This window comes from Amia ocellicauda, chromosome 22 (assembly GCF_036373705.1).
Source record: "Amia ocellicauda isolate fAmiCal2 chromosome 22, fAmiCal2.hap1, whole genome shotgun sequence".
Lineage (NCBI taxonomy): Eukaryota > Metazoa > Chordata > Actinopteri > Amiiformes > Amiidae > Amia > Amia ocellicauda.
Window position 1 is genome coordinate 6,150,965 of NC_089871.1, and position 24,626 is coordinate 6,175,590.

At 43.3% G+C, this 24,626-nt stretch overlaps 1 protein-coding gene across 1 annotated transcript in view; it reads left to right on the forward strand.

The window, feature by feature from the left end:
- The window catches only part of rnf43 (ring finger protein 43), a 78,174-nt gene that overhangs the window by 21,262 nt on the left and 32,286 nt on the right, over positions 1-24,626 (forward strand). The window lies entirely within an intron of this gene.

The window sequence follows — 24,626 nt, forward strand, 5'->3', positions numbered from 1 at the left end:
AATCTTTTCCCCTTTGCACTCCTTCACAAGTGAAGTTAGTGTAGCCTAAATGCTACTCTTTCAAATATAATGCTTGTACTTTCCTTTTTTTTCTTCCTTGAATCAGATATGCAGTATTGTCATGGTAATGCAACATAAACAAACAGAGCCGATCCAGGTATGTTTTCTTAAAAAGAGTTGGAACCTGCCTGATGGCATTTCTGATTCACAGCCTTTGATCAAAGCCTCTTGCTGCCAAATAGCCCAGACAGACTGTAACAATATTGTATATTGGTAGCGGTGATGCAAATCACTCATCAAACGATAAGGATGTTGTCTGGAGGATCCTGCCACTGAAGGGAACCGCCAAATCACCTGTCGCTGCGTCGGCCCATGAGTCGGCACTCTTATCATCTCAGGTCCATGCTTTCATTCATTTCAAACAATGTTTTTGCAATTTAATTTAGTTGAATGAATATTGTTCTTTAAACTATTGTTATTTTTCATTCATTTCGTTTTTTGTTTTTTTTTAATATTGATTCAGCCAAGAAAAACCGTCAAGATACCAGTCAAGTGAACTACGTACGCCCAAAAAAAGTGCCTATGCCGCTATTTATGCATTTTAGACCCCAGTCCACTTGCGTGTGCTGTGATGTCATTTTACTATCCCTGGGGACCCGTGGATTGTCCTTTTGTGAGGCGGTGGCTTCAGAATTGGACCCCAGCAGGCCCCCCATCCACCCCTCTATAACATGGGGTATAAAAATAAATAAAAACCCTGTTTGGCCCCCATTAAGAGGGCACGGATATTCTTTCAATCTCGGAGTGAAACAATGCGAAACACACCATGGCTTCACTCCGCTGCCCAGAGAGACTGATGGCAGCCTGCCGTTCACATGTGATGTTCCCCAAAGGATCAGCACTGACTCTCTGCTCCTGGTATTTCCCCCCCAGTGTCATTGCTGTGTGAGGCGCCCACGGGGATCGGGGCAGAGGCAGCACGAAGGGCATGGGGAGACCAGCCGTAATGAGGCTGCTGTTGGGGTGTGCTTTTGTGCATCCCGTGGGCAGGCTTTCGGTTTTGTCATTGTGTGTTTAAGGAGTCGTATGTAACAAACTAATTACTGGCTGAATAAAAAGATGCTTTGTTTGTTTTCGATTGGGAGCTATATAATGGGCTAGAAGTCCTTACAGGAAAGCAGGGAACAGTGGAAACCGGCTTGGTGCCAGCCCCTAAACCCCACCGCCTCTTTCTCATGTGGACTAGGGGGTTTATATGCTGGTGGTGATCTCTGAAATATGATCAACACACACATACACTCCCTCTCTCTCTCAGGAGGTTTCCCCCTGTAAGAATGCAGGCAAAACCCAGACTCCAGTTGGGTGGCATACAGGAAGTGAAGGATTTTTCTCTAGAGTCCCCTGAGCAATCTTGGCATGGGCTCCCCTGGTCTGGCTAAATGTCCCCCAGGATCCCCCGTACAAAAACAAAACATTTTTCATAGTGTTAACACGTACTTCATCTCCCATCAGAACATCGCAGAAGGGAATTGTGTGCATTTGTCTGGTGAAATCCTAACTCTGAGCATTTGAAGCCTGTCAATGAAATGCCAGCAGCTGTTTACCGCCTTGATGCTGAAATTCCTCTTCTGTTCTCTAGTCCAAAGCCCCACCTCCATACCCCACCCAAGGAAAACAAAGGTTTCTGTGAGTATGGAACCACATTCCCAGCTGGCATCGTTACTGGGGCACAATGCAAAGTGTACGTTTTCTTTCTTTGATACGGAAGTGGTGAATTACATGGCGTAATAAAGATAAATTGCTAGAAGAGCAATACCAACATTCAGCAGAGATGAGTTTATCTGGTCCAAGTAGCTGCATTATATCCCTAATTAGAGGAAAGTATTTGTATGGTTTTTGCAGCGTCTCCAAAAGGAAAATCATGCATTCATAGCGAAATCGCACTTATTTGTACATATAGAGATTTGTGAAACGCCACTTTGTGCTGTGGCTTTGCATTTCCAAAAGAATCTGATTTCCTGTCTGTGCATGTTTTGGAGGACATGTGCCTGTCATCTTTGTCTCTCCGGTGCAATGGGTATAATGGGCAGCCACTATTAGCACCTAGAGATTTTCTAAATTTGGGTATGTGAAATTAAAAACAATTGCAGATTCGAAATAATAATGGAAAAGAGTTATTTACAATCTATTTTCTTTTACATTTTTGTAATTAAAGGCTCACAAAGGCATCTCCCCGCCAGCCTGCATTGTGTTATTACAGAGTCTCTTGTTCCCCACTCTGAAATCCAGTATGTGTGCAGTGACATGTATTTGTGCCGTTTTAAAGTCTTTCAAGGCAAGTGTTGAAAAGGCCTATCAGCCATCTTTAAGCCCCTACATTGCCTAAACAATATGATAGACAGCTTTTAATAGACTCTAAGCCGAACCGAAGACGGGGGAAAAAAAAAAGAAAAAACTGCTTTATTTAAAAAAAAGTAATAATAAAGAAAACAAAAGCTCAGGCTTGGCTGGTTTAGGAAATTCATTTTCACGTGTCGGAGGCATGCTTTCCTTGGCAGAGCGCCACGAGACCGCTGTTTGTGTAGCCCTTGCCACTGATCTTATCTTTGCCCACGTCCATTCGGATTATTAACCCACGCCGTGTGCGATCGGCAGCTCCGCCACACATCCACATTTTTCCAATACTCCAGTGACAAATGGGATTAGGTAACAGAAATATGGCGCGGTTCTAATTAAGGAACAGCTGGAAATGTTTCACGCGTCCCGAAGGCTGTTTGCGGCCAGCGACGTGTGTTGGCTCAGCCTTGAAAATCCAGGGATGTCTACGGGCAGGGGTTTTCGCTGCGGTTCCCTCTACGCTAATCCTTTATCTGCAGGGAAAAACACTTGTTTGTTCATTTAATAGTCTTAGTCTTCCACACATACAGTAGACCTGCTCAGGCTGCAGCTAACGAGAAGCCAGGAAAACCCTGTGTCTGTGTTCTGGGAAGCAGTTGGGATGGAAGGACACCAGTTATGGAGTTGACTAGATTGAATGGTGGTGGGTTTGAATTGATGTTGGGTAGAGCTGTGCAAAAATGCTCAAGTGATTAATGTTTGGAAACCCTCAGATATCAACTGGGCATAGCAATAGTAATATATATTTTATTTAATATATTTACATTTATTTACTTATTTTCTTATTAACTTCCAAGATGATTCTCCAATTCATTTTAAAAATGGTGCAGTATTTTTTTTACTTTCACCACCTGGTATTATTTGCTAAATATGCACTTACAAAATATTTCTTTAAAGATTCCAGATTTTCATGTTTGGTGATATTCTAGCCTTTGGTGGCTTGAGAACAGAGGGCACAGCTAAGCTTTCTTTTCCATGGTATTTAGACACACGCTGTTGGTGATGTGTAGAACTTGGCCACAAAAGATTGTCCACTTTTGTAGTTCCCGCTGCCATATGGAAGAAATATTTGTATTGAGGAGGGGAAAGAGAAAAGATAATTGGCTGTGACTTGTGTAACATCATAAGAGAAAAATAAGTAGTCAGGTTTAGAGGACATTTCTATTGGGCCAGAGACGGGCCATCTTAATGAGAGACTTTCATTGTTTTTAAGAACCACCGCCTGCACGCAGCTGTGGATAAACCATCCAATATATTTGGCACGATGCAATTTATAGTTACAGGATTACAAAAAAGAGAGAGAATGAGAAAAAAATGAAAAACAAGCTAAACTCTGAACACAGAGAGAGACACTCGCCTGCTCGGCTGTGACTGTGTGGTCTTTTTCAAAGCAGGAACAAATAACTCAAGGCCTTGATCAACCCAAATAAAACACAGATAAAATCAAATCAAAGGGGAGCGGAGGGGGGGTAAAGTTAGTGTTCTGGCGCAGGAGGACAGCTGAGTCGAGCAGTGAGTGAGGAAGGGGTGGATTTTGCTTCTGCATCTCAGGAAGAATCGGCAGGTACGTGTCAGCGTGGGAGTAGGACAGAGCCAAGTCTATGGTGACACCGGGATTCTTAGCGGAAGTTGAGGGGAAATGTGGTAGACTCCAGGTGATTTGAGATGGAGAGATCAATAGGAGGTGAAGAGGACAAGAGACCGAAGAACAGATCAGATTTGGAAAGGTTAAGCTTGACATGATGGAGGAGATAGCAGAGAGTCAGGAAGAGGTGCGAGATGGGGTCAGGGGGATATGGGGGTCAGAAGAGTGAAAAGACGGGAAGATCTTGGGCATCTTCTGCATAGAAGTGGTAGGAGAACCTATGGGATGTGATGAGGTATCCCAAAGAGTGGTTGTAAAGAGAAAATAGGAGGGGGCCCAGGACGGGGCCTTGAGGCACACCTGTATGGAGAGGTTGAGGTGTGGAACGAAGATCCAATAATTTGTACACTGGAAGTCAAGGGGTTCAGCTTGTAAAAAAAAAAACAAGCAAAAAAACTTTGACACACTTTAACAATGCCTTGAATATGTTGCCTGGTATTTTTCCTTTGCAGTGTGTGTGGCTGTCTATTCGTATGTTCCTCTGTCCTTCTTCTGAATATTACAGGGGACTGGGTCATTTAGTGGCAGCCATCCTTTAAACGAACTGTACCAATTGGCTGCAGATTTTCAGATTAACAACCGAGAGAAATAAATATTTAAATCATGGTTTATAAAGTCCCGAGAAAACAGGAACAGAGCACACACAGACACTTCTCTTTGCTGCTCATTCTCTGAAACAGTGGTTTAGGAACAGTTTGTACACAGCGTGCTTCTCTCGTGGGCATGGCCTTAGGCCCTTCTCCAGTTTGAAACTGAAGGGGTTGCACACACCGCATTCAGAGAGGAACTGAGAAAACAGTTGAGCGCTTTTCACTGTCCGCACTGATTGCAGTCTATTCCAAACTGCTGCTTGCTTTCAGAGGGCAGGAATGGCCCTTTATCTCCATGTATCAGATATTGTTTATAGTCATAACACGAGCTGTTATCGACACATAGATCTCCACTAACAATCGGGATCCAATTGCTTTTCTATGTCACCATGCTTCTATGGAGAGACAAGAGCCTGTAACACTGGGGCAGTGCGAGAAGTCGATCTCTGAGATCTGAAAGGTTGCACGTGGAAGAAGGGCTCTGAAAGTTACTCTCGAATCTCAGGTCAGGTACGGCATGTGTGTATTTAACTTCTGCACCTGTAGGTGTCGAGAAGGTGTTAATGTAAGGCCAACACTGCAGTTAGCATCCCAAACTAAAACGTTAAAAAAAAAAAAGTCAAACTATAAGAAACGTAATCTAATTGTAATCCCTATTATATATAGGCCATCTTGTAATGTATTTATAAAAGCAAAATACTGATAAATGAGTGTATAAATAAAGTGCAACCAAGCTGTCTAGAACTAATAGAATCCAGATTGTGCGGATTGTTGGCAGTCTGGTCTTCAGCCTTGCTGTCGCTGAATGAAATATATCAGTTAATCAAGGGAGCAGTTTGTCAGGATCTGCTTTAAGAGTGGACATCAGTCCAGAGCAGTTGTTCTGAGTCCCAATCTTCTGTTTTTTTGTTCCAGTCAAGCCCTCAGTTATTTAATTCCTTCCTTACCTGAACTCTCTCTGAATTGTTTAACAGCTGGAAGTAATTAAAAATGGCCAATTAAGTAATTAGTGTTTAATTAAGTTTCTAATGTAGTCCATTTGACAACAGAAAACTGCAGACCAGCATACCTAGACACCCACCGGTCTAGAGCACCTACATGTGAAATGCCTTCGAAAAGTCATGTGTGCTACGGCTGACAATGGTGTTTGGTGGTCCAGCAGGCGACTCCCCTCTTTCCCGAACCTCCCTCCAGCGTTCCCCCAGCCCCTGCACCCCCCCACCCACTGCACGTCAACGCAAAATCCCACAGCTGACCTGGCGCTATTAAGGGAGAAAAGACGACAAGGAAAAGCTGAATAGCATAAATAGAGATGAAAAGCAGAAGATTACGAATTCATCCGGGCCTTTGAGGAGAACTGATGCCTGCTGTGTTTTTGCCGAGGGGGTCTATGAATCTAAAACAAATTCCCCTCACAGGTGCTGAGAATGGGCCGGCCTCTGTAAAGACTGTGTCACCCACCCTGCCCTCTCTTAAAGGCATTGGTTTTGATTCTGAACACCTCCCCCACCAACCTACAGCCTTATCTCTACATCTCCAGGTTCTTGGCGTGTTTCTGCACGTACTCTTTTATCCCCAATCAAGATTGCTTATCAGTCTTTTATGTGGAGGCATTTATTTTTCTCTCCGCTCACCGGTCTTTATTTTTGCAAGCCTTCATCATAAACCCCACTACAAGGCTTCGGCCCCAAAGGGCTGATGTCTCAGGAATGCCAATAAACTGAATAAAAGTGCCTACTGAGGTTATTATTACGGTGATAACATCTCTTTATGTTGATGTATTGAGAAGCTCGAGAGAACGGCCGTGCAGGAGCTATCCACGACCCTGTGCCCCAATAAAACAGTCATTTTTAACTTGCGTCTGTCTTAAAGAAATTCGAGGAATTTGAAAAGGCTCTCTTTAAATATCGTGCTGTTAATCATTGTAATTGGCGCTTGTTCCGGCAGGAGCAGTGTGATGATGTGAAGACTGAAATAATAGTGGTGAAAGTTCATTTCATTAGGAAAAAAAAAAATAGATTACCACACCATTCACTGGAGGAAGTAGTAATCTCACACAATGGGTTATTTTAATTTCTGTCCAGCAGGGACACAACAGCACATGTCTGACAGACTTTCAGTTGCCCGCGAGGAACAAAACTTAAAATTCCTTCTACTTAAGACAGAGGTATTGTTCTGTTTACATTTGCAAATCAGGAAAGTGGATTTGTGGTGTTATTTATGGCCATACCGATACAAGAATATGAAACGCAATACAATATGCACACACAATATTAAGCTGCATTACATTCCAAACATCATTATTGTTATTATTGTTTATAACCATTCAATCTGTCCCGGGACCTTTGTACACATTGTTAATATGGGCAGCCTTACATTGACACTGTACTTGTGAGATTGAGATCAACATGTTTCTTTTTTTTCCCAGCATGCCCACTGCATGAAGTGGGTAGCGTCACAGCTAAGGTATACCACATGCATACACAGTTGTAAAGCGCTTTATGGCTCCTGTAAGCGGCGAGGTCCCCTGCCCTGTTCAGTATGTCAATTGCAGCTCCTCGGTTGGGGAAGCACATGACCCCAAGTTGCACACCATTAGTAATAAAAGGTGTTCTCACAGCGTAACACAGTTAGTAGAGCCACTTGGGCCCCCGGGGGACGGCTGCCGCGCTTCTTCAAAGGAGAGGGTGGTGGGAGCCGGCTCTGCGTCCCTCTCGTCTGGGGGTTCAACGCTGCGTTCCTTCCACCGTTACTGAGCCAACCTCGCCTGCAGGGCTTTCGTTTGAATTTCACGGACATGTAAAGCAGCACTTGCACACAAGAGAAAAAAGGTACAACTGCCCGGAGCAGATCTGTAACTCTGCAGTATTTATAGCCTCTAATTAAGTCTTTAAAGGTTCGGCATCTTTTATTGCCACGATGGCGGCTCAGCGCGTGTTCTGGGGTTAATTGGAGTATCCTGAGTCACCTGCAGGGCCCGGTTTCTTCACATTTTGTTTTTTTTTAATCTGTTCCCCTTAGAAAAGACTTGGCCCAGAAAGACTGCGTCTTAATTGAGCTGCTGTAGATCATTTTAATTTCAACACAGCGCCTTCATAGAAACCTCGTTGAATGTTGACACACGCAATTATGTAAGGGTTTTGTTTATATATGTATTTAAGCTATCGCAGCCACGCTGATGGGTTTCTCCGACATTTTGGCGTGTGTGTACACTTGTAAATATTTTTTTTTCTTCTTCTTCATAGCTCACTCAAAAGGGGGTTATTTATAATGTGTCCGGTGACAGCGCACATTGGAAGTCTGTGCACATCGCAGCTGGCGCATTGTAAAAGGATGAGGAGGCCTCTATCACAGGGAACGAGTCCTCCAGATGACTGTCTTATACCAGCGCAGAATGCCGCAGCTGGTATTGCTATCTCGCTTTGATAAAGGGACACATGTAATGTGGAAAACACCCCGTTCCAACTAGACTTCCTTCTCAAGTTGGGAGCTAGCTTGCCAGTTGTTTTTATATTTCACTTGAGTTTCTGGAGCGCCGGAGGAATCCGACTCCACGACGCGAGGTTTTTGATGTTGTTTTGGTCTGCTTTTGTACTTGGCTTCCTTTTAAAGACATCGGAGTTCTAGAACCATTTCAACAGCAGTCCAGATTGTGTTGTCGCCGTCCAACTTTGTATCTTTATTTTTTTTTTGCACGTTTTAAAACATATTCATCTGTTCTGTTTTTATGGGATACTTTCTGGACTGCTACGCCATGCAGATAAATGTACTTGTCAGATCTGAGCCACTACATATTCCAGTTTTCGCCCGGCACTGTTTTATCCTTTGCTTCTCATTTTCCTCTTCACATGAGGCCAAGCATCTAAAAAAAAAAAAAAAAGGACAGTGCCATATTCAAAATCAATAGCTATCATCTGAACTGAAAGATCATTGTGACTTATTTTTAATTATCCTCTGTCACTTTCTCCATGTCTGCTTAATGTACAGTGGACTAAATTATTCAAACCATTGACTACAACCAACAAAGACTCAACTTTTCAAACTGTTTGTGACATTTTTCTCCAGTTTCTACCTAGACACCCCTGTGCCTGGGGTCAAAGCATTGGAGAAATGAGATCAGCGTGTTTTTTTACTCTCTTCAGCTCTCACTCCATTAATGCAGGCGTACACATTAGAGATGTAATCATCTTCCATTATGTCAAGAGAGAAAATATCTTCTTTCTTTGAAGCACTGCGTTTAAATTCCAGGATGCGTCTCCCGTGTTATTGCACGACTGCACGAGAGGAGAGCACTCCTGCGAAAGCCTTCACAAAGGGAACCGGCTCAAAGCGAGCTCCTCTGAAGAGCACAAAGGCAAGGCGAGGTTCAAGTCAGCACCACAAGGGTGTTTCATGACTATATGAAAGGGTTTGCCAAGGTATTTGTTATCTTTTCAAAAACCTACAATTAAAAATAATTAAAAAAAGAAAAATCTCTGTACCGAAATGGATTGTGATTATGGCCCGGTGGCTTTGTAAAGAGACCGCAGTCGAAAAGCTGGTGAGGGTTAAAGCGCAGTAGAGGAGATTGCTTAAGCTTAGTGAGCAAAAAGTCCCTGCAAATAACGTTGAACCACAAAGCTTTAAGACTGTGGTGCAGTGTATAGCACCTTGCTGACAAGAGGGATCCTAATGCACAGCAGTGTCTTCTAATTTTGACCGTAGTCTTGCTTGTAACAACAAAGATTAAATTGTAAATATCACAAGAGTCCATTTTGTCCCGATAAATGTTTTTTGGCAGTAGTGTACCTGCATGGGAAAGCAAGAGTTTTGGTCCATGACACCTGGTAGATCCCAGACTGATGCACAACAATCCATGAAAAAAAAAAACCTTGCCTCATTGGTTTCTGCTGATGAAATACCCAGTGTGATCAGATCTAAACTGAGATAACAGGGTGAAATATTAGCTTTCATGGCATTAATGAAACATTGGTGCTTTTCAGTCTTAATAAAGCTGTCTATTGGCCAAGAAACACATACTATAAGAGGTACTCTTTTAATAATGACAGATTCTTTTGGCACAGACGTTTGAGCAAATTAATTACTCTACTTGTACTTGGCGATTCCAGCTCTCGGTTGTCAGACGTCAACCCATGGAAGTCTAACTGACAGATTTTGTGGAGAAGATGCCAAACCTATATGTTTCAAGGGCACTCTCAGCACGAGCTTTGAATATTCTGAGAGATCTTCTACATCATCAGCTGTGATTCTGTTTCACCAAAGTGATTGCACTGAAAGCTGCTGTTCCATGATCTCCTCTAAAAATGACTTTTGTACTGTACTGCCAACGAACAGTGGTCATCTTTTGGCAAGGATGGAGTATGGAGCTGTTTACCCATACCTTCTGTCTCTCGTTCCACAGAAAAACTGTACTTATTTTCTACTCGTGGTCTCGGGGCCTCTGTCCATTATGGATCTTGAAGTTGTGGGGCCGCTGAAGTAGTCCTGTGACCCTCTTATGGGATTGAATGTGAAATATTGGTGTAATCACATGACATTGGACAGAAGGCCGCAACATTTGTCCTGTCCTGCTTGTTTGGTTGTTAGCAGCATTTAAAGCTTTACAAAGTAAGACAATGTGAAGGCAAACCCTGCAAACCCTGCAAACACTACAAAAAGATTGCACAATTCATGTTCTGAAGATGTATCTTGTAATTGTGCGGGATTTATTTTTCTTTCAGTGTCCTTTCTACTGACAATAAAATATTCCCATTAACTCTGCATGCATTTTTTTTTGGTACCGATTTATTGTTTCTGCTTAAAGAGTATTGTCATATTTCTGAGTAGTAATTCTACTAGTCTGTAAAAATATAATTTCAGTGATTCCAATAGGCAAAAGAGGTGATCGAGGGGGTTGTTGGAACCAAAAAATCAATTAGTCTAACATGGGTTAAAAGAGAGGGGTTGGGGGGGGGGGGCATTCTTGTGTGTTTTGCACAATATCTTTGAATCCCAGCGGCTCCAGAAGCTGCCAAAGCCAAGGGAACGATTCCCCCGAAACATTCCTGTGCTGTCGTTAAATCATTACTCCCAACGAGGCATTCCTAGTTTGTTTGAATTTGTGTTTTTTGATTTTTCTCCTTATGTTTCATTGTGGTTTTCTTGATTAAGGTGTAATTCATAACACCTGTCTCTAGCCTCCTCTGGGCGTGATGAAAGCTGGTTATGACTTTTTTTTTAACTGCCGAAAAGCCGGAGAGATTAAAAGAGATACCCCCCCCAATCTACGACCCCCCTCCCCTCCCACACACGAACCCTTACATAAAAAAAAAAAAAAACCTTCTGGCTAGATAGTTTGAAGAAGGTTTCTTCGCTGTAATTATACTATCTATCAGTCTGCATTCCTGTGTGTGTGTCTCCCCCCTCTTCAATGTACTTTGTGTTGAATCGGTGCTGATGCACTCTTTGTCATCTTTAATGGGAGGAAATGAATCAAGTGTACAGCAGCTTTAATGATAGTCTTATATTCCTTTCTTACTCTTTTGCTTTGTGAGGAAAACATTTCACCTTCAGGTCTAAAACCAAATAAAAGGCTTGTTTTTTATCAAACAATATATATACATAGATTAAAAGGGTTCATAACGTAAACTGTTCCTTAAGGTCTGGGTTGGGTAAATACTGCCCCGGATCGACGGTGTGTTTAATTCAGAAAGCAAACTTGGGACGCAGTATAGTTCAGTATGTTGTCACAGGGATTCTCCATGTCAAATTTCCCTGTCGAAGACTTGTTTAATTCAACACCGTGAACTCGCATAACTGTTTTTTAATGATTTATAGAAACTGATCCACTGTATTGGCCAATACGATATTGGCAGGATGTGAATGTAAATGTGGCCCTAATATCAAACCTCAGATAATGTCTCTGGAGTCAAATGATTAGGAGAAGAAAGGAAGTTGGCACTGCCCAAAACATGCCTCTTAACAAAATATGTAATAAGTTTACTATATCAAGAGCCCTGCCATTAATAAGTAATTTGTCCTCTGTCTAATAGCGATTTTATATCCTCCGCACTTCTTGAGGGCGGGAAAGAGACCAAAAACAACAAGAATGTAGCGTTTTCCCTTAATAGTTATTATAGTTGCCAGCGACTTCTTTTTTTGTGTGTGGTTATTTACTGCGGTTGACTGTGACTCTGCTCTGATCTGAGATATTTGTCGGGCAGGTGACTGTGTACTTGGGCAGTGTGTACGCTGGCACACCTACAAAGACAGCGACTGAAAATGGGTCTGGAATTTCATACGCTCTCCAAACGGGCCCTTATAAATCCCGCCACAGGTTTCGGATGAGGCAGTATCGCCAAATAATGATCTTTATGGAACGGTTTCCTGTTGGTTACGAAACGACACGGGGTGCAGACGACGCAGAAAATGCACTTATGGATTATTGCTGTGGAGCTTTTATTTTGTGTCAATTCACAGGGTTTGGAAATGAGATTGGAAGTCTTGTTTTATAAACCAACAATCCAATATTCCAAACTGAAATTTGGGACTGTGTGTTCTGTGAAGAAGAAAAAACAACTACTAAGGTTTCTTGAAACTGAGTTGGGGAAAGAGAGAGAGCTCTTTGAAAAAAGAAAATCGCAGGTGGTTTCTCGTACAAAGCGGTCTGTGCTGGGAGCCCCACTCAGGGGACGCATGGGAGAACAGTTGGCTTGCACAGGCATAGGGGTTTTCATCTTTTGCAATGGGATAGCAGTAGCAATACCTCAGCCCACCCTGTACAGTGTCGTTTACAGTAAGGCAAGGTCATCCCTTTGTCTCGCGCCCGTCTCGCCCTCAGAGTCGGTCTGCCAGCTTTGTTGCCCTGGGCCAAAGAAAAAAGCTTGGCAGCGGCGGAAGTCCCTGTAATAATGCAAACCTGTTGAGTGATACTGCGTGAAGTGAGATTAGATCAGGTTTCAGCGCTATATTGTAAAAGCTGGTTTCGTTGTCTGTGTGAATGAAAAGTGTATAAAGACAGATCCTCAGATCAGAGTCTTCGTTGGGCCGGGGCGCTATTCCCACAAGGTCCTCTAAGTGTTGTGTAACAGCTTTCTATTATTATTATTATTATTATTATTATCATCATTATTATTAGTTTATGGTTTCCCGTTCAGGAAATATCACTTTGGTATCTCTTGATTTCCGAATCCAGCTTGTGGGCAATGAGTCAGTGATCCCTATCCATCAAAACCAAGCAAGTTTGCAGCTTGTAAAGCAGAATTAATTATTAATTTATTTGATTGGATAAATGCGCTCGAAATGTACTTTTCAATGCAAAAAAGACTGCAGAACCATTCAATTACAAATCACTTATTTTTCTGATACAAAATTGTCAACATATGATTTTAGTCCTATAATTTTTACACACAGAAACCATAGTTCTTCGACAAGCTAATAAAAGTGGTTAATTAAAATGATCTTTAACAGCTTTTAAGTAAAAGTCAAATTTAACGCAACAAAGCCAAACCTTGGGAGGCAAGAGAGTGAAATGAATGCACAGACACGCAGGTCTTGACGCTCTCTTAGGTCCTGGTTGCATAAGCTCCCTGCTCGGGATTTCCTGTACCTCAAAGCATTCTGGGTTTTTCAAAGGCCTTCCCTTCCTCACACCTGTCACACTTGCACGAGTCCGCATGGTGTCTGAAAGATCACAACAGTGCTGCTGCTCAGTCAGTCTAATAGCTATATTCGGGGATCACACTTGAGGTGGTTTGATGCACCGATGGATAGATCCTCGTTTTGTTTTCTGATATTGTCATGTTCTCTGAAAAACTGGCATGCAGCCTGTAATGTAGGAGGGTGTAATTATGGACGGAGTTTGCTCTGTGGAAGACCATGTACTGCTACGGCAGCTACACACGATGTAGTTGTGCCTCACGGTCTACAGATGCAGCTCGTCTGAAGCCGTGGAGACACCTGGAGAATAACACCCAATGCGTAAACTGTGTGATGTGCTAAGTGTTCTTGAATGCAGGTTAAGGTTTGAAAGTGATTATATATCAGACCTTTTTAAAAACCCTTCAGGATGGAAAAAATAATAATTAAATGCCAATTACCTTCAGAGATGAGACACCACGTGACGATGCATGATGTTGTCTTTCTCGCAACCCTGCTATTATATTATCTGACTGTCAGGCTTATTGCAACTTAGCACAACTCCTCCAAACATTTAGGGTAGAGAAAAAAAAAAAAGGATCCGAATTTTGTGTTCTGCGTTGACTGTTGGACCTGTAATTGGGGGTTTGAGATCCGTCTTCCCTTTCAACTCGCTGGTTTCAGTCGATGGCTGAGGGGAAATCGTAATTCCTAAAGTGAATTGAAAACATAATGCCTGGTGCCAGAAGGGCCCTGTGTTTTGTTACTGAAAGTTCTGGCACGGCGTCCAGGCCTTGAGGAAAAGCTTAGTTTTTTGGTTCTGTAATTATGTCAAAAATACATTTAATGAGGAATGATGTATAAATAAGTACAAACTGCGTACAAAGACATGTTGTTCCTTGTGTATTTGGAGAATTGTACTAAGCGAATCAATGGCTAGCTCTTAAGCTTTTGATTGGTGTTAGATTGGCGACACACAAACAGGCCGCCCTTTGAAGTGGGCAGCATGTGAGCGCCGGGGTGGGGATCCCAGCAGGGTGTGGTCGGAGGAACCGCGTTTCCCCAAACCTGCCCTGCTCCTTTACCCCAGCTTTCATCCCATTGAACACTGCAGCACTTCGACGTCAATCTACACTGTGTACCCCGTACATGTTAAAGAACTGTCTGGTACGTGCAATGTGAGGCAAAGCCGACATTAAAGTACAGGAGCAGATGCCGGTTGGATCGGGGGGAAGGAACAGGTTTTTGGAAGCACTGGTCTAGACATGAAAGATGTAAATCGCCCGCTCAGATATTGCAGCACTTAAGTCTCATTATCATCCAAATAACTGCTTCTTGCGAGACCTGCAGGGCTGCAGTCAAACAAGCCTGCAACTGTTCCTGTGAGGAATGAGCCATTTTCTCTGCCGTGCCTCTTGGCTTGGTGCAGTCGGAGGCCTAAGCCATGTCGAGATTTCCTGGTTGGGAATGGCATGGCTGGAAAACGTCTCTTAAATGGTCCTCCATAGGTCAAAAGCATCTCTCTCCCCTCTCTCTTAGGTCTTTCTAATTGTACGGTTTGGTGTCAGAAGAGGCAAATTTTGGGAGATTCTTCTGGCGCATCTCCCGGTGATATTTTGAAGTGTTGTTTCACTGCTCCATCGTTAATCAACCTTCAGTTTCATATCTTGAGGATCTATTCTTTATATTATTTTGACCACAGGGACCAGAGCTGGCTAAGTGGCGTCTTTGCAGGCTGTGCTGTTGTTTTTTTTATCCACTAAGCAGAGCGCTTTTCATAGACTATAATTTGCCAAAGCTCTGTTTGCCCTGCAACCCACTTTGTAAATATCTTGAATTATTATCCTTGGCGTTTTAGGCCTTTATGTATGTATTTGAGGTCAAAGCTCTTCTGATTTCCTTTTCACCATAGGAGTCACAGTTTGACTCCCAGCAGTTGTTCTTGCGGCCTAATCCAATTTAATCCAACTGATGTTTTGGAACACATACTTTATATATACATGCAGATCTATTTATATCCTTGCATATGGAATTGTAAACCCCTTCTTTCACCAGTGGATTTTGTTTAGTGGGTTATTTTAGATTGTATTGCCTACTTGAACCCCTAAAAGGAAGAGTCCTGGGTTTTTGGTTATTTTTCTAGAAAATATCACATCTAGGAAACTTAACTGTCCTCTTTAAATGCGGTTTCGAATCTGAGGAAATCACATAAGCTGTAACCTTAGTGTGTAACTCCCAATGTGGCCCAGTCAATCTATATGTTTTTAGGTAATAACTTTGTTATGAATTTAAATGTTGTTGAGAGAGTAAATCAAATGGCTTTAGCAAATGGACATTAGGTATTCAAAGGAAATGGGCCCAGGATAACCGAGCTGAGACCTGTAACTTAAGTCCCATTCTGCAGAGGAGACCTCAAAACATGTCCAGTATCATACGTTGATTAATCCAGACAGTGTATAGCGGAGCAAGCGGTGCCTGAAAGTCTAGTGTCTGTTTAAGACATTCTCTCTGTGCTGGAGTTACAAAGCTTTCAACAAAGACGTTGAAAGACAGTATTGAGACGAGAAGGAGGCAGATTAAAGTGCACAAGCAGAGGAGTCTTCTCACGATTTCCATTTAATCGAGCCCTCGAAATCTCGGGGGCCGGGGACCACAATGCGATTCCTGCAGGCCGTGTTTTAATTGCCGGGGAGAATCCCTCGAGTTGGGGAAGCGACGGCATGGCTGGCATTCTAATGCTGGCTGTTTAAAATAAATCATCAAGAGTTTCTTCTGTTTTGCGCCGCACAGTGAAAAGACTGTATCGCGGTCGGATCTCCACCGATAAGGAAGATCAAAGAGAGCGGATGATTCCCGGCCTGCTCTGTTTACTTTGTCGAAGCAGCCTGAATTCCTCGCACTCATTTTTCCATGACATTCCAAGAAGCCCTCGCCATTCCTGTCTGCTGGCTGCGGCTCTGGCTGGGGTACGGCAGCCTCGCTGGGGTACAGCACATGTACGCGACACCACCGCGGCCCTGGCCTCGACATCCCTGGCCTCCCAACCCTCACTTATCAGAGGTTTCAGTGGTTTGACCTCCTCCATTTACTGGAACGGGTCAGACTTGGAGTTGTTTACATGAAATAAAAGGAAGTTTTTTTCTACAGTGTTTACTTTTCTTTTTTTTTTAACCCTTTCTGACTCTTTCACACCCTCTGGCTCGCTGCGTAGGATGGAGCCATACCAGTGGGCTGACAATAGATTGATGCATCACATCCACAGTGTTACAAATTGTCTGAGCTCGTAGTGCACCCCCATAACATCCTACAGCTATTACACGTACAGCACGGACCTGGCTTCTGCAGTGCCTTGAGCTCATCTTATAAAGGACTAAAGCTACTTCAGCTGCAGACATTTTTAATTGTAAGTTTTAACAAGTAATGTACAATCTTATGAGTTTCGTGTCTTCGTCCCTTTACCAGTCAGTCTCTCTGAGTCTTAATCAATAACTGAGACCGTCTCTCTTTGTGCCATTGCTTCCCCCAGCCAATGCCTTTGAAACGGGCTCCAGGATCTGGAAGCGAGGCAGCAATCCAGCCGGCAAAGCTAATGCGATTCCTCTGGGAGCATCTTTCATGTGGAGATCAGCGATCAAAACAAATCTGATTGAAATGGGAACATGCGACGCAATACTATGACTTTCTGCATAAGCGCATCGTTTCCACTTGGGGGCGGGGGGGCAAACAAATTAGTCCTCTCACTGCTTTCACATCAGTGGGCAGCGCACAGATGTTTGGTGTAATTGACTGTGTGTTCGGGAAGATAATTTTAAAGTTGCACCAAATTGCCGTGCACCACAGAAAACCTCCCAAGAGGCAGGGAAAGAGCGGGAATGTGGAGGGAGAAGCGGCGAGGGCGATGCGGCCGGGCACTGAGTCACCGGGTGGGAATGTGCTCTCGAGGTGGGGGGGGGGGAGTCGTTAGTGGTTCTCTGTGGAAGCTGACGAAGTGAAAAGTGTTTGCCCGCCTACTGTTTACCGTACCTAACACTGTAAAGATGCTCAGCTTACAATAACGCCGCCTGTCTCTTCCCCTGCTTCTATCTGCATGTAGGTCTAGCTAGTGATTTCCGGGATGTCTAGCTAGATTTTCAGAATGCTCCATTCTCCTTGACGTCAACTACTTCTTCTTATCCTCCTTCGTCTTCACCGAAAACAAAGGTTCATTGGAGGGTCTTTTACCTTTTAAGAGGAACCTGACCCCGTTCATGCCTAAAGTGTTACTCGAATAGAAGCATTCCACACCAGATTTAGGTGCTAGAGAGAGAGGGCAGTTTGCTCAGGATTTAGGTGCAAGAGTTTCCTCAGGTTGTGATTCATTTACCCCAGATGCCAAGGTTAAAAAAAAGGTTAAGTTTGCAAAAAAACTAGTAATTAAATGATCGTAGCCTGTAAGCGTTGAAATTCAGTGCTTAAGGGATAGACAATATCACCTGGAATGGAGGTATGTTTGCCCAGGCTGTGTTTACAACCGCTGACGGATTAAAAGGGAGAAATTCCAGAGCAGGTGAATATAGGCCCAATAGTGCGATTTTCATTTGGTGTGAAAGTCAATTTTACAGCTTTATGGCTCAATGATTGTCTCAGAGTTGGAGCGGATAAAATACCTAGCGCACACACAGCCTTGAACTTCGAACGGGTTGAAAATAAATACAGAAAAAAAGGTAAACAGCCCTCATCCTGTGTGAAGGAAAGTTATTAAAACTGCCGCTGACTTTAGTTGTTATGTCAATACACAGACCGAGCACCTTCCTCTCATAAAACCGAATCAAGGCAAATGCCGCTGCTCTTGCGCGTATTTGGACGCGTACTTCGGTGGGGGGGCGCGTTTGCAGGGCAGTTTTATTTCAGTTTACTGTTCCCAGTGTCCTGTCGTTCATAGGCCGGTGCTGACATCGCCAGTGTTTGTCTGCGCCGGGTGAATAGAGGCCGTGATTTCCGAGAGCCTGATTGTGCTAAGCGCAGTGGTGCGTTGGCACTGGGAGATGATGTGGCCAGTGGTTAGAGTTTGGGGGAAGGCAGGCAGCGCAACGAGGCAGATTAATATGGATCCAGCAGATCGGAAAGGGACACTGGTTACAGACAGCTATTTCTCAGATCCACCCATTCCAACGCGTTCCATATGTTTGTGCTGCATGTTTGTTTGTTTGTTTTTCCCGTCGTTGTTGTTATTGCAGACTAATGCATGTTTTCTTTCATGATTTTTTTTTTTCTCTCTCTCAACCCACTGCATCGATTACATCAGGGAAATATTATGTTTGTATATATTCCATAAATTAATCATTTTTTTCCCAGAAAGGATCGCAGAAAGAATGTGTTCATTGCCGGTGTTTCTTTATCCAGTTTTAGGAACCCACTTTGAAGCTTACGCAATGCACAAACTAGAAATATTTTGGCATTTCCCTTCTTTCCCTCGTTTGCCTTCAAAAAGACACCAGCTTGGACCAAAATGAGCCTAACTTTGTAACTTTGTAACAAAAGTAACTTTGTATAATAGAATCAGGACTCTGATTGGAAATGTAATAGATTTTAGCAGCCCTGACTGAATATTAGTTGTCTCAGATCTTTTTGTGGTAACACAGCTTTTTTTTTCCCCTTTTTTGCTGTACATTTAAATAATGATATTTAAAAAAAATGTATTTCAGAGGGCAGACAGTGCCAAATTCTATTTTGTCATGAATGCTTTGCTAATGGATTGAAAATCATGTTCAAAATGAGAGAAGGAGCCACCCCAGACGCAATGCTGACATCAGCTTTGAATGTTTAGTTTCATATGCTTCAAAGTATGGGATTGCTTTCCACAAGATGTCTATATGTATATGAAGAGGCACTTGCCAAGTTTAAGGCCTGCGTTAGCTTACAGTTGCTAAATACAGGCCTCCAGCCCGGTACTAAAATCGTGATTAACAGTCAGTGAGATTGCATTATTGCAGCAATGTCATAGTCCGTGGTTTGATACACTTCGATGACGAGGGACACGTTGGATTAACCCTTGAAAGGCTGCAGTAGCTAAAACCGTTTTGACTTTGTCAAACTTAAATGAAGTGCTTGGGAGTCAATTTGGATCAAGCTGGGCCTTATTGCCTGTGGAAATCTGTGAGCCGCAGTCTACCCAATCCCTGCAGCGGCTCTTGGTTTCCGGGGAAAGTGTTAAATAAAGACGCGAGGGGCTTTCTCAGCGCTCGGCTTGGTTCTTGGAAAGATGGATTATTGTAACATTAACAAGAAGACTGGAAGAGCCCGACTTCCATCAAAGGGGAAGTTCTGTGTTTACATTAACTGTGGACTTTGAAACCCATAACAGGGATCTTATGGGAGGCCCACGACCTGAAACGGAAAGAATCTGCCCAGCGAGTGTTTAAGCCGGGGAACGACGTCTCACCAGCGATGTGCTCTCGAGTACAGCTGCTCGTAAGAGCCTGTTGCCAGACATGAAGAGAGCAGATATTGTAAACAGCTAGCGGAGATCTGCTGAACTTTGATTATGTTCGCTTTTGTTATTCTTCTTTCAAGGGACACTTCATACATCCTAACGGCTCCTGATGTTTTATGTCTCATCTGTATTAGGGTCGAGCACCATGCGTTCTCCTTTCATTCTCTCTCGACGTTCTTGCTTTGATGGCCGAGTTTGCTTTGGTTAATGTCTTCTGTAGCTAATCACCGTAGCGGCAGTCTCCTAAATCTGCATGTAGATACGCAGATCTTAGGGTCTTCACTGAATTAATGTATTAATCTTTGACATGATTAGTTGAGTACATAACACTCCAAAGCAATTCTGACACTGCTTATAGAAAAGGACAATATAAATATTATATAAATGTTACGTCAAAGAAAATAGGATTAGAGTAGGTTCTAGATAACACTGTAAAAATCTGGTCTGGAATACCATTAGTTGTACTTGTCCCAGTGCTACGACATCGTCAGACAGATGCTTCTCGCAGCAATAACCCCCCGGATGCCCACTCCGCGGCCATCTTACCAGTCTGTGCGTTTGTGTCACACAATTTCAAGGAAATCTAGCATGTTAACATCGTTTTCTCCTTGAAAAAGCTGGATGTTATTTTCAGCGTTACCAATTAGACTGCTGACCACTGCTGAGCTCTGAACTGAGGCACTGAGATGCACTACCAGGTTGCTTTCATTTTGAACAAGCACCTACGGGCACCCTTTCTACTTTGACATGTTTTGTTGTGTTTTGCTCAGAGGGAATGATGGTATTTTCAGACGGAGCTGGAGCAGTTACCTGGTCTGTGTGATGGGTTGTGGTGCTGTGGTGGCACCGTTAGCACTGACAGGTCTTACAGCTTTCCACTAATATAGCACCACCTGCTGTTGGCTTAAAGGAACATCATGGTTGCCAAAGGGGCCTTCGAGGCAAGTGGAAAGTTCTAGATGCAGTGTCTTTTCTATCCTCAGGGGATAGATTGTGCAGTTTTCTGTTCATTTAAAAACACACACACAAATTGGTCATTAAAGTCAGTAAAGATATATGGATTTAAGAAAGAAATCTGTTTAAATTGCTAATGAAATAACCGTCCTCAATACGTTTACTTATTTTAATACTTAACTATTATAATAACTCTCTGGTCTTCTGCAATGTACGTTAGGCCCCAAATCATAGATGTGTACAGACTTATTTGATGTTGTCTAAATAGGACAGATTTTATGGGTTGCATAAGTCAACGTATCAATGATCGTTCCCCACTACGATGCACTGGATTTTCAGGCCGTGTATCTGAAAAGTGCATCAGTCCAGCACTCAATTGCTCGCTGACACGTGAGACTATGGCATTCACACACATCCTAATTCTTATATGTCACTTAATGCCGTGAGTTTAAAATCCATGAAGAATTTCTTTTGTAAAAGCTTGGCATGCTACACAAGAGGGAAAACATTCATACAAGGATATGCTTTTTGGAAGTTTAGAAACACAATACTTGCAGAGACTTTGAGCAGCAGTGTTTTTTTTTGTTTTTTTGTACTCTTTATTTTTTTAGGTATGCAGTAATTATTCTGAAGTCATTATGGGATCGGGTTTCTGTAAGTTTTTCATTGCGGTAACGGTTGCAGGATCGGGGGCCGATTGTCAATAAAGAGAGGAAATCTGACGCTGCACTGTTTTGACAAGATTCAAGTGGTAATGCTACGCGTACTTATATACTTTTTAATCGGAAAGGTATATAAAAAAATAAAAATAAAACAGGACTTTCCAGATGTTCTCGGAGGTGGTGAGATCGTCGCGCCTCGTGGAAGCGCTGGAAGGAAGCTGTGGATTCTGGGTCCAAGTTTTTAAACCAGGGGCAGCTGTTGCCCCCGAGCTTAGGAGACGTTTGCAAGGGAGATCCTCTCGGACGCAGTCCAGCTTCTCGCTTGGCCCGGTGTAGTGTTTCAAGGGTTGTCTTTGGGGTCTAAGTGGACAAGAATGTGAGGCGGACCCTGGTGACCTTGCATGGCTCACCTGGCTCAAGTGGTCAGAGCAAAAGGTGATCTCCACATCCTGGACAGCCCGGTTTCACATCTGTCTGAAACCTAGACAGCTGTAGCCAGGAGTCCAAGAGGTCACGCAGTGTTGGCCAGACCACATGAACCCCAGGGAGATCTCTAAGGGGCGGCATCAACTGGCAGCCCCTCCTCCAGCTGTCACTCACACCCGTCTGTTTCCCCTTCGGTCTGCAGTGTGAGAAACGGGCTGCCAGGGAAGTTGTTCTTGGACGAGGCTCCTGTTTTCTCTGGTTTCTCCAGGTCCATATGGAGATGGACTTACTACAGTTTGGCTATTCGACTAAAGACCCATAAAAATTACTATAAAACAGAATTGGGTTTTGTTTTGTTTTGTTCATTTTTATTCCCTTTTCCCCTTTTCACACTGGCTTAGCTGTATACATGGGTAAAGGTATCTAAAAAAGAATGTGATATTAAGAAATGTAGTAATAATCATAGATATTCTTACACACCCAGCTTTGAGACGGCATTCCCATGTCATACGCTCACCTCGACACCCACCAATGCAGTGAGGCTTGTTACATCGCGAATACCAGTACAATCCTCTGCAGTATAATGTGGTGAAAGAAAAGACAGCAAAAAGCAGCTCACAGTCACATATCTCACTGTTCTCCGGTCATTTCTTCTCATTAAAGTAGATTAAAGTGCCTGTATGATAGAGCAGATCTCAAGAAAGCAAAACTGTGAAAGGGCCTGCATTCGCTGGGCAATCATCTAGAAGCCGCAGTTATCCCATTGAAGAGACTCCCGTAATTTGGTTAGGGAAAATTTGAGGGAAAATAACAGACAAATTTCAGTGTGATTTAGGCAAAGACTCTATATGGCACTTAGTGTTAATGGTGATGATAACAAGACCAGGAAGGTTAGAACATTTTCCTGTTGGTGGTCAAAGCTAAATTGCTTCCAGAGAAGAAGAGCTCCTCAGAGTGGGAAGCCATCTGTGACAGGACTGCTGGTCTGTCCCCTCTGTGGAGAGAGACGACGTGTGGAGGGCAGGAAGGTGGAACGCGGGAGGCGGTTTTGACCCGTTCCTTGCCACAGGCCTGGCACGACTCGTGGCAGTGGCTGAAGCCAAAAAGATGCCCAGACGTATATTGGGGGCATAAATTAACGCACTCTCAATAATAGGGTGGACAAGTCCCCATCCCCCCCACCAAAGCTATGCCTGTGCAAAGGTGAATTGGCAATTTCCTCTTTTTTTATCTCCTCTAGACTAGAAACTTGCCTGGTATTCTTCTGAGGCTATTCCAGTGAGTACTTGTCCCTTGGAAAGATTTATTCATAGAAAAGGGGATTAGTAAAATAATAGCTCTCCAGTAATACCATCGTTTGTTATGCAGATCCTCTTCTCCAGAGACAAAGTTGGCAGAGCCAGAGACAGCTGGTTACCTTGGGTTGGGCATCTAAGGGACCTGTGCTGGAATCTAGGGAGACGTGCATTTGGAGATCAGGAACTAAGAATAGTCTGGGAATTTATAGGCTACTGTATGGGAATCCTTTCAAACAAGGGGTTAATTTAGATCCTGCTTTTGAACTAAGCTCAGAGGATGAGGGGGATACTGGTTAAAGCCAGCTATTCTGGGGTACTGATGTTAGAAAAGGAAATGCAGATAATTTAGGCATCTGCTGAGTTATGTGAGGGAGAGAGAAAGTAAAAAAGACTGATTTTTATGAGCAAATTACAATGTGGTCAGAGCCCAATCATTACCACTTCAATGGAGTATTACTTTTTTTGTTAAATGCCAAGTTACAGTCAGCCCTTTAATTTCTGTCTAGTAAATGCAGATTAATAAAGCAGCTGGATTTTGGGGTTCGGGACGGTCGGCCCGCTGTGTCAGGATGCGGCGGTCAGAGAGGGTGCTGTAAGTCTGGGCATCGATGGGAAGCTACCCCTGTATTTCAGCTGACGGGATGTGAACCGATCCAGTCAGATCCTTGTGGCCAATTTGAGTGAGTCAGTTATCCAGTTAGAAGAAAAGTTCAAATGAACTGCTTCTGGATTCAAGCAAAAGCAGATGTTTGCTCATTGTTTCAAAAAGATGAACAGCTCCCCTTCCATGTATGTACAGATTCATGAAAACTGGAACAGAGTGGAAGAGTCCCTGTAAAGACTGTTACTTGATGATATCCTTTCCCAACTTTTAATGGCAAACACAAGCATGTCATCTGGTCACTGAACTTGTAGCAGAGTGTTAGTGTCAGCTGCCAGGGCCTAGATCTTGCCGATGCAGATGCAATACAGTTGTGGCACATGATAGATTGAGGCAAGAGGCCATACCTTGGGTTGTGGACGGTGCTGTGTTGCTGTTTGTTGTTGTTGTTTTTTAATAGCTTGTTTGTTTTGATTGTACATCTTCCATACACATCACTAGCAACCCACATTACATCAAATCCAGAAACACCAAACTATTAATATCTCCCCAGCTTTTAATTTTGAGTGTCACACTGGGATCAAGGGAATCCCTTTGAAGAGCGTGTTTTCTTGTTGCGCCATGACATCATCTCAGCCACATGAAACGTCGTGACGGGTGCATCGTCCTGGGAAGTCCGCTGTGGTCGGCATCTCTGACATGCATGGGTCCACCGGCTGTGGAAAAACCCTACATGTAAATAATAGCTAAATAAAAAAAAGAAAACGCGTCCTCTGAAGTCAAAAAACGTTGTTGGTTGGTTTGCTGATAACTTCACATCTGGCCTTGTTAGTAGGTGGATCAAATTATGCGCCGTGGCTGATGTTGTGAGCATCGTGTTGGGTCCCCACCCTGTCACCCTGTTTCTAACAACAGACGGCTGTGTGGCTTAGAATCTGTGCCACTGTTTCCCTTTTTTTTTTTTT